Source organism: Rhopalosiphum padi, chromosome 3, assembly GCF_020882245.1.
Source record: "Rhopalosiphum padi isolate XX-2018 chromosome 3, ASM2088224v1, whole genome shotgun sequence".
In the NCBI taxonomy this organism is placed as follows: Eukaryota; Metazoa; Arthropoda; class Insecta; order Hemiptera; family Aphididae; genus Rhopalosiphum; species Rhopalosiphum padi.
Window position 1 is genome coordinate 4125256 of NC_083599.1, and position 17458 is coordinate 4142713.

At 27.3% G+C, this 17458-nt stretch overlaps 2 long non-coding RNA genes across 2 annotated transcripts; one reads left to right on the forward strand and one right to left on the reverse strand.

Moving 5' to 3' along the window:
- The first annotated feature begins 12918 nt into the window (after nt 1-12918).
- On the forward strand, nt 12919-14612 carry LOC132927338 (uncharacterized). Its single transcript, XR_009661703.1, has 2 exons — nt 12919-13991; nt 14160-14612. It is a non-coding gene; the product is annotated as an uncharacterized LOC132927338 (long non-coding RNA).
- On the reverse strand, nt 14422-17038 carry LOC132927337 (uncharacterized). The gene is made up of 4 exons (XR_009661702.1): nt 16791-17038; nt 16462-16678; nt 16144-16395; nt 14422-16077 (listed from the first exon to the last, which is right to left on the reverse strand). It is a non-coding gene; the product is annotated as an uncharacterized LOC132927337 (long non-coding RNA).
- Between the last annotated feature and the right edge of the window lie 420 nt (nt 17039-17458).

Here is a 17458-nt window from a genome sequence, read left to right on the forward strand (position 1 = left end):
TATAATATTATATATTATATATTATTGTTATTAATATAATATATATACATACCGCCCGAAAGAAAAATACATTTAAGTCCCCGAACGTTATGATAATATTATGAATGCGCGTCAATAAATCATTAAAATAATGCACAACACTCTTTATAATAATATTGTTATTATAATATAACGGCGTTTACAATACTCACTAAATCTCCAACCATAAATATCACGTCGTAAATATTATAACTGTGCGTATTGTTATCAAAAGTTACTTGAATGAAAGAGCACGTACTATGTAATATAATATAATATGTGACTTCGTTTTTATGTATCCAAATATTATAAATTAAACGAAAAAACATTTCATTGTTTAAATTATTATTATCCGATCCTTTGGATTCCTGACACACGAAATAAATCACTAAATTAATAATAATTTACCGCGGTCTCGAAAGATATAATAACATATAATAGCAAGAATACAGATGTATTTATTCATATTTCAGTGGAATAGGCTGGCGTACTTGGTAAATAGTATACAATAAAATGATGTAAAATGTAATATTTATTATTGTAAAATTATGAAAATTTATTATGTCGCATATTTTTTTCCTACAAATTTTCTTTTTGAACACTTTTAATCAAACAAAATATCGGATATTTCATAATTATAGTTTTATAGTTAAAAACGGATAAACTGCGCGTTTGACATTTTACCATAAAAATATCTAAATTTATCGGTAAATTCGACAAAAAGTTATTTAGTTTCTTTACATGTTCATCGATAGGTAATGACTATTACTTCTAAACTCGCGCTGTTAAACGGTTTTGGCAGTTTTGGTGTACGTAACCCAATTCGTGTTACACAAATTACAATTTTATTTTTTTTTTTTTTTTAATAAATAGTTTGAATAAAATATTGCAAAGCTTACATTATTATTAATACATCAAATGTTGTTGTATTAAAATAACACACATACACAATTTATTATATATATATAATATGCAAGAGCGTAAAGTTTTTTAATTATCATATTTATTATAACACAAGTAAAACAATTTTAACCAATTTAATTTATTCATGTAAAAGAACGGTTATGTAATTTGTATACGCATTTAACATCACTTTTTTGATAATATTGATTATTTTTCTAACGTCCAAGGACATTTTTACGAAAGTCTATAAATCAGGTATTTTTAGTATAATTGCATAGTGTGTAGGAAAACATTTTCAATTAGTATACACTATATAGCTACTATATTCTTTTACTATAGAAAAACGTTTCAAACAAAACTAACCGTGAAAGAAACACAACATTTTAAAACCAATAGGTAGGTACATGCTTTCTTCAGAATATACTACAAAAGTAAATAAAATGAAAAATATTAATTTACAGATCTTGTTTATTTTATAAGTGAGATTTATGGTATTGATAATTGACAATATTTGTCATATTTAAATTATTTACGCATTATATTTTATGAAATCTATTTAAATTTTTTACATAAACTATATTATTTATCTTGTCTGAAGTTTTCCTTTTGTGCGTAAAAGACTGAACTAATGTCAATAAGAAACAAAACAAAGAAAAGATACCAAGAGCTCAAGCTTTCTTTTGTGTGAATTCCCTTAACCTTTTATTCTCTATCCTTTTAAGCCTTTCCTAAGAATTTAATAGAAATTTCAATGTTTTTTTTTTTTTTTTAGAACGCCGGACTTTGTTTAAATATTTTTTATTTGTATTTTACTTATGTAAAATTACAAACACCGCATTTTTAAAAATAAAAACGGCTACAGTTTTCGGTATAATATAGTGATACAATATGCCATATACTAATAATATTATACTCCACATTTTCTGATCAAAGTTCTTAAATTTTGTATTTTAACTAAAAAAAAAAATTTGTTCTTATTTTAATATTCAATATGGTGCGTAATAAAATAATTATAATTGTATAATTCAGAGGCATAATTATGGCTTAAAGGAGTTGTGGGATGGCGAGAGGGGGTGATTATTATTATAACTTATACGTCTATAAGTTTAAGCTTTATTTGGAATTGAAGATTTGTAATTGAAATGATTATTTGAAACTAAATGGAGTTTATAATTAATTGTTGTGTTATATTGACATTACTTACTAAGTAGTATACACTACCTATAATTATATAGTACTATATTATAATATCTTCTAATGCAATTTTAAATTGCTATTAAAATAGTTTTTTAAAGCAATACAATTTTTTTTACTATAAATTTAATTAAGCATACGTAAGTATGTGAACATAATACAGTATGGTATACTGTTATAAAATAATTGATAATTTTAAATACCAGTTAATATTTTTATTTGTTTATAATAATATGTATATAATACTATATATTTCGTATCATAAGAGATTGTTGTTAAATTATTATTAATTTTTAATTTTTAATTTAATTACTGTTTTACATGTAATGATGTTTTTTAATATTTTATTAATAGGGCGAGGATTTCAATGTAATAAGTGCCTATTTTTTATTTTTTGGATAATCTTAGACAATGCTTTCATAAGTACATAATTCATTTTATGTAACGAGTGTTTCAAAGCTAACAATTTTATTTTGCATTTTTTGCCGATATTGACGTTTTTTCATTTTAAGAACATTTTTAGCATTATTAGGCTTTTTTTTCGTTTTCAATGTAATATATTATACAAATTCTTGCGGATAATAGAAGATCTTTGGTGTTTGAACATATCGAATAATATATTATAGTTCAATGCAATGCTCACAATTTAGAAAGTAAAATAGGATTACTTAGAATTTTAATTTTACATAAATCTTAATGTATATTTCAGTATGTTTAGAATGGATAATAATAATAATATAATAATATATGCGTGTCATAGCAGCATCAAGTCAATTTTTCCAATTTTCAGATTTTTTTTTTTAATAAAATAATAAATAATAATTGTACCTTATTATTTATAAATTCCAAATTAAAATACTTAATTGTATAAAAAAAATACATGGCATTTTTAAAGTCATTTTTGTGGTAAAATGCATTTTTTAAGCTCATATATCGCTATTTTTTAATGCATATTTGTATGGTTTTAAGTGCATTTAAATTCGAGCCCTATTTATTAGTTAAAGTGCATAATATTGTAGAGCTTTTTTGCATTTTATATCATACGCAGTATGTATTTATTTTTTTTTTTAAAGATTTTGTTATTAAATGTATAACCCTGGTAATAATTATCCTTTTGGAGATGATAAGAATCTTACACGCGAACGTGAGCCATGCCGAGTTTTGACCAATATGGAACGATAAATAAATTTGTTTAAATAAAAATTCATTATTTGATTATACCGAGTTGTACATATGCTCGTATTATAATATGCACGTATAGGGAAAAGGCGTCGTACATATATTCACACTCCAGCTATGTTTATCTCCCTTGAGTTACTATTAATTTGAATAGGTATTTTTCATCATAAAAACATTTTGTATTATATTACTGTTATACTGATTAAATTATATGTATGTTATAGATATTATGTACATGTACTATTATAATATAATACTTTTTGTATCTTACGTTTGATAAATAAAGGTGTTATATGCATTTTTTAGATTTTTCTATATTATAATATTTAAATTGTTGTTTACAAAAAAACCCTCCCCTAACAATAATTACTGGGCACACGTCAACTCCAATACATATTTATACCTACTTATTATTTAAGATTATTAGAGGGGTGATGAATGTAATGATTATAATAATGATGTGTGTTTTTCTGTGCCTGTGTAGACACGATAAGTAATCGAAAATATTCTTTGATTGTTAACTTAAAGGGTGGCTTCGGATGACAAATTAAATCTTCTTTGTACTTTGAAGAGGTAACAATTATCAAGAAAAAAAGTTAAAAACGGGAATTTTCACATAAACTCGGTGTTTGATAAAATTAATTTTGTTTTATAGGTGTAATTTGAAGACGATTAAATATAGATACTTGAATTGTTACCAAATGTTTGTATGATTAGTTTCTATACATTTTGTAATATAATTTTAAAAATATTTTGACTTTATTTATGTTATATCATAAGCATTTTAAAATTTCCATTTTTTTTTTATTTATTTAATTAATATCAATGAAAAATATTTAATGATTAAAAGTGCTAGAACATTTAATAGGAGCTTCCTTATAAAATGCATATGCCAATTAAAAAATATTAAAAATACATAGTTACGACATTTTTTATATGCGATTAAAAAATTTAGATTTTTATGAAATTTATAAAATCTCGAAATATTTATAGTAAAGGATTGAAAATTGAATACACTGAAACTAACAAATCTAAAAAAAATATTTAAACATAATTTATATTAAAAGCATTTCGAGTTCCATCTTAGAAAAAATTGTATATTTAAACTATGAATAACGATATTGTTCATTTTCTCGTAGTTCAAAAACATTATTCATGGGGACATTAGTTTATTATACATATATTTATATTTTATGCACATAATAATATTGTTAAATGCGTTGTTTACAAACAAAAAATATTTCAACTTACTGTATTACTAATAGTAAAATAAATTACTTTACCTAATAACAATATCAAAAACATAACATGAAATATACTACTATTGTGGTATAGGCGGCCGATAGACCGTCTCCGCTCAGAATCGTTTTTATTTTTTGATACAGTGATATATATCATTGAATTCAAATTTAGCATATCTATTACAGTGAATAGTGACCCATTCGAAACTTACTGTATAGCGGAGCTGTAAGGTACACACTTGCCCACCTTTTTTTTCATTCAAAACATTTTTAAAAGGTAGTGTTTTTAGTTTTACTTTGTAAACCGTTTTTATACATCATAATAATATTATATTAGACTCTATAGAACTCGAGTTTCTGATTAAAGAAAATGAACAGAGCCCCAAGAATCAAACATACTAAAGTTTGAAGATTTTTTTTTCTTTCGAAACAGCTAATCACACTCTTGAGATTATATTTTTTATTGAGTCGACTTTAGTAAAAAGTAACTTAAGAAACAAAATATTATAATAATATCAATTAATGATAATCAAAGAGAAGATAAATAATATAATTTATTTTGATTGAATTGTCTTATCAGTTATTAAATACTCTATAGGTATCTAATCAATTTTTATGGAACAATACTTTGAACTTAAATTTATAATTAATTTCAATTTCTATTCTTGAATTTCAATGACCATCGACGCATGTTGTTTATTTCAACCGTTAGAGAATAAGCCAAAAAAGAATAATAAGCTGATATAATTATTATATATAGTAATAAACTAATAAATATTATTATTATTATTTAAATATCTTTGACCTCTTGTGATCATCGCACGGTATGTAAAAGAATAACGTGCCTACCTACTATTCTTGAATTATGATACACCCATTATGATTATAAATCAGTAATAATTAGTTCTTTATAGTTCGATATACATCTACGACATAGAACAATTCTTTACAAATCGACTGAAATCAATTTTAACATCATTATTGCGTAGGTACGATTATGTGGGCACATAATTTAATAATTGCGTTTAATACTAATTTGCAATTCGATCCTGACAAAGCATTCAGCTGCTTTTAATCTCATGTCCGTTTATTCCAATATTAAAATACATTTACAATGTATAAATTAACACGTAATTATTATACATAGTTTCTACGAGGACTATCATTTTATAACATTGTTTAGTGTTTACTTACAATATTCGTTGAGTGATGCTATTGAGTTTCTCCACTCTACTTAGGTAAATTTTGCATTCAGTCTTAAACCTTTAGTAATTGTTCTTGTGAACAGAATAGTTGTAGACATACATAAATGTACCTATATTGTAATAATATTATATATTTTAAAATTTCATGAAATATTTTATTTCCATGAAAAATAAAATAAAAATTATTATATCTTGAAGTTTATAATCACGTCAACTTGCAAGTGAAAATCTTTAAAAGTTGATTTATTGTATGAAATAAAGAAAATATGTATAATAAATAATAATAATAAATTAATATTCAATAAGAATCCAATTAATAGATATAATAATTAATACAAGTGATAAATTCTAAGGTTCGAAAATCGTTGTATTTACTTTTTTTTGGACTATTTGATTTATTCCTTATAGTGAGCTAAAAATCTTTTCCCGGACACAACGAAAAAAATATCAAAAATGTATATTTTTGCATATTTATTATCAATATATTATTTTTAACCAACTATAACCCGAACACGTTTAAAAGAAGAAAAAATATTTCAAAAAGAGTGAAATTTTCAATTTTGAAATATTTCAAATTTAGAACCCTTAAAATATGCATAACTACGAAAGCCGTATTAACAATATGAGTACATTGCAATTCGCCTCGATTTTAGTAATGCTTATAATACTGTATGTTTGTAGTATTTTTTTTTACGTAAACAAGTAATATTTACACTGTAAAATAAAAAACATTTTTAAAAAAAAAAATCCAGTGTGAATGTACGTAATTTCTACCTAAGTCATCTGAAATTATAATCTAGCAACACAATTAATTTTAAACGTAAAAAAAAATACAATATCAAACATATTATATGAAATAATAAGTGTTTTTATTTTTTTTATAAGTAAGTAGGTAGGTACTCATATTGTAAATAATAACTTACTACCTACCTCCTACGCGCGTTAATAAATTATTGTTTATCTTGATTATGTAGGTACATGTTATTTATTGGTGACATGTATGGATAAAAAAAACAAAAAGAATTTATTACGCTACACAAAAACCGAAAAACTGTAACATTTTTGTATATTAATACTAATTGATGTGTATAATACATGTGCGTAGGACCGTGTTTAACGCGCGCGCCGGCGACGGGGTGACGTGACGAGGACGCACTGCTACTATATAATACCACTCTCAGCTGTACACTTTTATTCGTCACTAACGTATAAAAAATAAAAAATAAATGTCAAGTTTATTTTCGTACGGGGTCAGCGTATTATTTTCACGAGAACGGCGGATAACATCACTTTGTGCTCAATAATATACACGTCAACGTCGTTCGGTGGACGTGTGTAAGATGTGTATAACGAGTAGATAAGTTTGAAATGACAAGCGCGTGTATACATTTCGGTTGTGCGGAGGAAAGTTCAGGATTCCAAATGACATTAAAAAAATAACACGAGTGCTAAGAATAGAAAATACATTATTTTCGATGACATTAATTTTGACTTGATACGAGATACTTGCATACACATAATGATAGCTTAGCATTTCTTTTTGTCAAAAAAAATTATCGTTCAAATACAACGGCGAGTTATATTCAATATAAATAATTAAGTTAAAAATTCGAATAAAAATCATAAAATATTTAACACAATTAATTATAGTCATATAGAAAATCATTTAATTTTTAATCCAATTAATTTTAAATTTCAATTATTATTATAATATATCTATCTACTATCATTAAACATATTTTTATGCAATAGATATATTATGATAATAAATTATAAAAATAACGATTCAATACAGGTGAGACGCGTATTTTAATAATATTATGATTGAAGTTTCTATCAACAGCCAAGGTATGATTAAAAAAAAGTGACTTACACTTGAAAATTGATTGCTTAAGTATAAAATATAATTTACGGAAAAATTTTACCAAAGACCACAGACATTAAATATTATTTGAAAATATCTACACAATTAAAATATACAATATCATAAACTGATATTATAATAACTCACTGCTTAAAAATATTAATTATTATTTAAACAATATTTTAAATTGAATTTAACAATATTAGTAGACTATTTGAATTAGACATTTATCAAAAATTAAACTTAGATATTCAAAACTGCTTATAAAAATGCTATACAATACAGTTACAATACATTTTTTTGGGGGGGAGGGTACGAAAAATATTATAATAGTAGGCTTGATCGACGAGTGCAATAATTACAGAGTTCACCGTGTTCGAAATAACTGTCAATGCACGATGATGTACTTAGGTACCTGTTAACCTATAATATTATGACTATATGGCTGACAATTATACACCCTAATACCTATAAAATATGTATGCAGTAATTCCCTAAAAAAAATACTAAAATATGCTCTAAAAAAAAAACAATATTTAATTAAATGATTTATTTATTTTATATTATGCTGCTAACAATCTATAAAAATGCGTGTTATTCTCTTCATCTGAAAACCTAACAAAAATGTTTAATGTTATTAATAAATAATAGTTTAAAAAAAACAACACATTAATTTTTAATGATGTTATTGCATTGCATATTTATTTTAATGATTTGGATAAGTTTTCAAACAGCATTGAGCGTCGATTGTCCATCAACAGATATTTGTAGCGTGAAAAGAGAGCCTTCTACATCGACGGACGTAATATGTGCGTATTTATAATGCAAAAAATCGTTGCTTATCAAATATTTTGGGATACCTCCAAACATGGACACAGTGCTGGGTAATACTTTTGACATTTTCGTAATAATATATAAAACCATAATTTTTTTTTAAAAACACATTTTTCGTTCATATTATAGTGCCGTCTGTACCACTAACTTCACGTGTTAAATTCCGTAGAGTTTTTATCAATTTAATCGAGTCTGCTAGTAATCTAACCTTACCTATATTATATATTTTGTCGAATTACCCACAATGACTTCTACGAGTGAAACAAATTAATATTTTTACTATTACGGTTTTGTGATTCTCAAATTCGTCGAGTCTTAAAAATCCGAAAAATATTCCAAAAAATATATACAAAATCCTGTATTGCGTCCTCCGAAAATGGAAAAATATGCAAATAAAATTTCGTGTGCAGCATTGTTAGGTTATAATATTCGAAACAAATTTTGGTACGAACAAGCTATTTTTTTTTGACCAACCAATAAAAATATGCAAATCGCGTCGGCCTTAATCACGAATTCGTACACACACACACACACACACACACACACACACACACACACACACACACACACTAGTCGTATTAACGAGTAATAATGATATTCGTGCGATTATTACGCATATCAATACGTCTATCATACCTATACGCGAACGTCGAACGAAACTCGCACGGCATTTTTGCCGCGTACCGCGCCATATTTTTTTGTCGTTTCGCGTGTGTGTATCTCAAACGTTGATTTATATGCGGCGGACGAGTCGCACGCGAAACGAAACGAAACAAACGACAGGCGGACGATAAATTGCCGTAAATAAAATCGCATATCGCGCGCTGGAGCTCATATTATATAATACAGGGTGGGGCGAAACAGACTACGCAACTTTCAGAAATTATATTTATTTAATTTTCTTCAGTTCATCATGCCGTTTTATGTATATCAAGTTTTAAAAACGACATTAGAAAGATGATGGCCGCCAGCAGGTTAGGGGATGAAGGCGATTTTTGAAGTTTTCGGCCGTATTTTGACACATTTCCAATGGTATTATAGTGGTATAGCGCTAATTTCCTCCCTAATTCGCTCTTTGAGATCTTCCAAAGTCTGAGGCCGACGTTTAAAAACCGTTTCCTTCAGCTAGGTAGCCCCAAAAGCAAAATCACAAATGCTCAAATCCGGTGAGCGCGCGTGCCACCCCACATCACCCCTCAGAGACGACCATTTTCCAAAAATGTACGTACGGCGAAGCCCTATTGTTCACTAGACCAAACCATGGTAATGACTAGGGAACGGATTTAAATACTCTAAGAAACAAGAAAAATGCCTTAAAAAATACGATTTAATGCATTTGTGACAGAATTTTTTTTTAAAATGCACTAAAAAAATGCTCTTAAAATAATTATCTTTAACACTGAAAAAAATTGTTTAATTTAGGTATTATATACATTTTTTTCTTAGGTATTAATTAATATAATTTTCCTCATCTTCTGGTTTTCCTATCTTTTTTTTACTGTGAAAATTATTTTCAAAAAATGAATATACAATTTACATAGATACATTCGTTACCTTATGTTTCATAATAGCACGGTGTAATCAGGTAGGTACTGCTCAATTTTTATCGAATTTTATCAATGCACTAAAAATGTCAAAAAATGCTCTAAAAATCAAAAAAATCTAAAATGAACTTTGTGCTTGGAAAGCAATGTTTTCGGACGTTCAGACATAACGGCACGGCCTGCCCGACGAGATGAGACCATCGCGTAATCGCACTACTAAACCCACCACACGCGGGAAGAACCGCCAACTTTCAAAACTTCACCATTTTGATTTGCCGCACCCTGTACGCACACAGTCGTATCGCATAGGTAGGTATAACGGCGCGCGCGTCTTATATACACCGGGCGCGCCGCCGCTGCAGTACGTATACTCGAAAATGGGAATCAATAAACGGTCGGTAAATCTATGTCGCGGCCATCGTAAAAACAACAGTGTAAGTGTATATAAATATATTAGTTATTTGATTAATGCTGAAAGTTTGCCTCCGCGAATTATTAGCCTCCGCCGCCGCCGCCGCCGCCGCCGCCGCCGCTGTCTGGACCGTCGAAGAAGAAGAAGACGAAGAAGAAGAGGAGACGCGATATCTCGTCCGCAACCCCCCCCCTCCCCCCGACTCGATCGTGTCTAACGCGCGCGGCTCTATTACGGCGACGACGAACCCGGGCGGGCCCCCGTAGTTATAATACTACCCGTGTACAGCATAAAGTTTCGCTCGTTCGCATTGGACTGCTTTTTAAGATTCCCAAAAGACCTATTAACGTTTTTCGCCCGTCCGTCGAGCGAGTGCATAAACACCGTGCAGTGTGCTGCGTGCATACCGCGAGTTTCCCGAACGACGTAAAAAAAAAAATTATACAATATATAATATCATATAAATAACAGTGAAATAGGTGGTGTGAGCAAAAAAAGAAAATGAATAAATTGATAAATAACCGGCCGACCTAAACGTCCCAAATTGTTTTTTTTAATCGTGTCACACGTCCATTTTTCGACGTACATGTCCCCAACCTCACCCAATCAAAATTTTGATATTTTTTTCAAGTCAACATTTAGCAGTCATTTAGCAACAATATTTGCAAGCCTATTTTTTAATCGTAAAAAATAAAAACTTAGGTTGGGGCTAGAGACACAATATGTCTCCAGCCCCACCCATATCATTCAAATCACATTTTCAAATTTTTCTTGAACCATCATTTAGCAGTCAATTAGCAACTACCTTGCAAAACGTCGTCGAAATTTGCTAACCAATATTTCGTCCGTAAAAAACGTTTTCGAAATTCGCGCATGTCTCCATTCCCATCTGTTTTTTTTATCTATTAATATATTTTTTCCACGAAACCATAATATTATTGTTTTTAGGATAACGTGCACGTGATTTCGTAACCACATACCATACCTACCTACATGACATAAGTTCGTAACGTTATCCTCTTCATTTTTGTTGTTATTAGAATAAATTTGCTGTTATAAAAGTTAAATGTAGCACAGTAATGTGACGATATTACCAGCGGTTAAAGTGGATAGAAATAAATGGTGGTGGTTGGGGGGTGGAAATAATCCGGCGAAATCCTACATTTTGCGTTTTCATTATTGCAGCTGTTGTCTGTATTTTTATGCGCTATTGTCTATTTCAGTTATTATAGTCGTCACTGCTATTGTCATACTATCGAAGATACGAAATCATATTATCTTAAGCTACGTTTTGCTGTAAGTACTGACTTTCGGTTTCGAAATGAAAAAATCCCGACGAACAAAATTGTTTATAAAATAAATTAATCAATACCACATAGCAGGATCTATATAAATTATGAAAATAATTTCAAAACCTACGCGGAATAATATGGAAAATTTTAAAATAAGTATGGGCTATGGAGCGATGAAATAGAAGTTCTATACACGAAGTTTAAGGACTGCGTTTTCCCGCAACCCTTCTCACTTCAACCACTGAATATTACCCATGTTTTATCTTTTGATAGTCTTGAAGTGAGTTGGTAAACATAGTAAACATACGAAATATACAGCAACTAAATAAATAATGAATATTCCCATTAAAATTGTGGTATTAAAAAAAAAAAACAGACTAATATTATACTATACAGGGTGATTTTTTTATCGTGAACCAGTAAATATCTCGGTAAATATTAGGAATTTTAAAATAATTTTTTTTTTAAACTTTCTAGGTTTTACTATTTTACACTGTGTTACAAGTTTGATAATTTTAACTTCTTCCCTTATTTGATAAAAAACTATCAACTTTCGATTTTCAAATGGCAATACATATTTTCGATAACGAAAATTTATAAACATACTGAAAAAAATAATTTTAACGTTTATAGAATTTAATTTCAGTAATCCGTTCGCGACTTATTACCGTTTAAATATTCGTTCAATTTACTGCTACCGGGTAGTTTATCAAACCCAACAGTAAAGACCAGAAGTAAAAACGAAATGATATCTTAATTTAACAATACCCATAACGATCATAATCGATAATAAATCTTAGGTAGCAAGATAGATAAACAATACTGTTAGAAAAAAAAAATGTCCTATCAACACTCCCACCAGAAAACCGTGGTGTCAGTGAGCGACTAGCCTGCCGCATCGAGGTTGAATCAGTTATAAAGTATAAAAATAACATATTACAATTTACTATCATGGTTACATAGTACATCACTGGTTACTGATTCTTGGTATAGGACTTATCACGTATTATTTTAACAAAAAAATGATAATAAATGGCGGTTAACTGTTAATGTTAATTTTCCATTATCAAATATCGAATATTAATTATTAATTAATTAATTAATATTCTTTGAACGTTTAACCACAGAATACGTTTTAAGTAAATACTATGTAAATGTGTATTATTTTAAATATAAATTTAAGGTTTAAACCAATTATTTCAATGCATATGTATTTTGTGATAGTGTTTTAATGTTGTATTTTGGTTAAACAATTTTAATTTAATTAAAAGTATACTTGATATGATATGATCACATTAATAGTTAATTGTATATTTAAATAATTAGGTCAAGTTATTGGTACATAACATAAGTAGGGCTATGGAGTTTTTATTAACCTAAATTGGCAAATTAAAATTTTTTTTTTACATCTGAGTGTCATTTTCATGCAATATATTAAAAGATTTTTATATCTTAAAATATTAATTAAAAATTAACATCATTTCAAAAATAAGTGTAAAAATCAATATTTTTTAAAACATTCATAGCCCTAAAAATATGTTATACTCTATGTATAGAGTAGATAATGTAAAGTATGTTCAATGTTCATTTAATTTGTATTAATTTATCTAGGGTAGTGGACATGTTAAGTGTTAATATTTTTTATTAGGTATGACCTTACCCAAATCCTGCAAAAATTTGCACTACGGAAATTTGTTCATGTTCTAGTAAAATTATTAATAACTAATGTGTTTATTGCCTTTGATAATTTAGTATTGAATTAATGTCCATTATTTGGTATAAGTTCAATAAACTTGAATAAAAACTACCTATCAATTATTTATGACTTATTTCAACGTCTTGAACATATTAATCCTACTGGTTAGTGGCTACTAAAAAACTAAATACTAATTAATAAATGTAAAAAAGTTAATGAAAAATTTAAAAAGAGTGAACATTTATAAAGTTGTTTTATTATATGAAACAAAGAAAATAAGTAACATACTTACATATTATAATGTTTTGTACTACTATAGCATAGAAAAGTACTATAGTACCAATACCAGAGATACCACTAACAATATTAACTAAATTAATTTGTATACCATGGAACAATATTATATCTTAGTTCATGTTTCAAAATTAAACCTATGAAGTATGAAGTTAATATTATCACAGAACTATGTAACCATGGTTGAAATACATACATCTTAGAATATAGTGAATATACCTTATAATTTATAAAAGCTTCCAATATTGGTAAGGAAAGTAAGGATTAGTTAAGTTCAAAATTTAATTAAAACAAACAAACACATACACAATACTTGTAAGTAGTCAATTAAAGTTTATTAATAATTTATTTTAATAGATGTTCAAACTGATGACCATCTACTTCCAAACAAATTGCCAGTCTTTTAAGTAATTCATTTGTAGTAGTTTTCATTAAAACATAATTTGAGATATTAGAACAAGCATCTTTAATTTTTTGTTTAAGATCATTTACATTAGCAGGCATTTCTTTGTAAACTACACTTTGAAGATAACCCCAAAGAAAATAATATGGCGAAGTCAGATCGGGACTACGAGGTGGCCAACATATTTTTGGACTGTACGTTCCCATCCAATTTGTACCAAAAGTGCAATTTAAATACTCTATGACAATATTTTTATTATGAGCTGGAGCACCGTCCTGCTGCCAAACTAAAGTTTTGCGTCTTGATAAAGATATGTCCTCCAAATACATACAAATACATATGTATTTATTTAATATAATTTATATTTCTATATTAGATTGATGAGTTATAATTAGTAAATTACAAAATAAATATTTTTTAAAAAACAATATGGTGTATCTTAATTACTATAGTAAATGATTATATTAAACAGATAACATTTTTTCATTTTAAAACAAAGTAAATCAACAATTTCTATGTATTTAGAAAAATAATTCATAAATGTGCAGATATAAATGTATATGGTTGCCATATGTACTTGGATTCAGGGTATAGAGCTAAGACTAAAGTAGTTAAAGGTCTATTCACACATTTCTTCTTTTTTTTTAATTATACATTTTTACAATGCCCCTTCCATTAAAGGTTTTCTTTTCATTAAACATAAAAATAATTACAAATCAATCTATGTATACTAAAAAAAAAATAGAATAGGTAAATTATTTTGATTACACAAATTAAGTGACATGACAAATAACCTACATCAGACTGATATTACAATGGTTTGTGCATCGAGAAAATGAGTCCTGTGTTGTTAATCTGATACAAGGTTATAGGCCTAGAGCTCGTTGTACATCGTGCCTACCCAATTTTCCATTTATAATTATAAGTTATACTAGTATATATTTTTCGTATAATGTATGATTTGCATTTTATATTAAAACTATCTTGTATGTGAATAGACCAAATAATGGACATTAATTCAATACTAAATTATCAAAGGCAATAAACACATTAGTTATTAATAATTTTACTAGAACATGAACAAATTTCCGTAGTGCAAATTTTTGCAGGATTTGGGTAAGGTCATACCTAATAAAAAATATTAACACTTAACATGTCCACTACCCTAGATAAATTAATACAAATTAAATGAACATTGAACATACTTTACATTATCTACTCTATACATAGAGTACAACATATTTTTAGGGCTATGGATGTTTTAAAAAATTATTGATTTTTACACTTATTTTTGAAATGATGTTAATTTTTAATTAATATTTTATGATATAAAAATCTTTTAATATATTGCATAAAAATGACACTCAGATATAAAAAAAAATTTTAATTTGCCAATTTAGGTTAATAAAAACTCCATAGCCCTACTTGGGCATCGCCCGTTATAAATATGCATGGGACAAAACTGCACACAGATTTTAAAATACTGGATATCCCATTGCCGCACATTTATATTTTGGACGATTATCGTCACTTATCGACAATTATCTATAACGACATTATTAAACTTTATCTGTAAAAGATTGTATTCACAGTGTACAAATTGGTTTACATTTTAAACCAATATAGGTATCTACAATAACATTTATGTTTAAATTATTACATTTGTGTTACTATTATTACTAATACTACTACAAATTATGACTAAAAATTATTTTTAACTATTTAATTCTATGTAAAATTTTTATATTTAATAAATTTATGTGGTATCGTACCATTTGTTGTATGCGGAATTAGGCTATACCTTTTTATAAATCTGTGCGGTATTGGGTCATGTTTGTGCGGTAATGGAAAGCGCCGCCCTACTTATGTTATGTACCAATAACTTAACCTAATTATTTAAACATACAATTAACTATTAATGTGATCATCAACAATTTTTACAAATTTAGAAGTAGTTGGTCTTGATGCTGCACTGTTATTTTTTTTATCAGAATGCAACTAAAAAAAAAAAAACATTAAATTATTTATAGAATTGATTCTATACAAAAAAAATTGTATACATACTTATTAAGTTATCAGGTGAGATGTACAGTAAAACTTCCGTTAATGGTCACCTCTATAGGACAGCTACCTCTAAATAGCGGTCATTATTTATGGTCCCTTTGGTGACCGTTAATTAGAAGTTTCACTGTATTATGCTGTGGCTAACCAAAACAGCAATTTGTATTTGTTCATCCAATATTGTTATAGATATTTAAATTAAAAGTTAGTACTATTAAATGCAATTGGAATTTGAAATAAAATAAAATAAATTTCCTAAAAAATGAACAAAAATTATAATTAACATCAAATTATTTATTTTATAAAAAAATTCATACTTACATAATAGATTGTTTAGTTTGTTAAAAGATTAAAATATAATATAGATATATGTATATTTTATTCTTTTATTCCAATTTTATTTTATTTATTAATTTATAGTCATCAGATAGGTACCAGTAGAAAGCAATATGAATTTGCATTAATTGCTGGTCAAATTGAGCTAGTCATATATTTCACTGTTATTTTTGATTAATTACACCAATTCTACGAATTGCCACTGAAATAAAATTAAGATATTTGAACCATGGTTATTATTTGCCAATAATATTATGCATAAATCATTTAATAAAAAAAAAAATTCTAATTTATTAATTTTAGATTGAACTTACCAATAAATTATACAAAAAAAGTTGTCGGAAAAGTATGAAAACTAATTGTCATACACATAATACTATTGCTGATTGGATTGAAGTATACTTTTAATTAAATTCAAATTGTTTAACCAAAATACAACATTAAAACACTATCACAAAATACATATGCATTGAAATAATTGGTTTAAACCTTAAATTTATATTTAAAATAATACACATTTACATAGTATTTACTTAAAACGTATTCTGTGGTTAAACGTTCAAAGAATATTAATTAATTAATTAATAATTAATATTCGATATTTGATAATGGAAAATTAACATTAACAGTTAACCGCCATTTATTATCATTTTTTTGTTAAAATAATACGTGATAAGTCCTATACCAAGAATCAGTAACCAGTGATGTACTATGTAACCATGATAGTAAATTGTAATATGTTATTTTTATACTTTATAACTGATTCAACCTCGATGCGGCAGGCTAGTCGCTCACTGACACCACGGTTTTCTGGTGGGAGTGTTGATAGGACATTTTTTTTTTCTAACAGTATTGTTTATCTATCTTGCTACCTAAGATTTATTATCGATTATGATCGTTATGGGTATTGTTAAATTAAGATATCATTTCGTTTTTACTTCTGGTCTTTACTGTTGGGTTTGATAAACTACCCGGTAGCAGT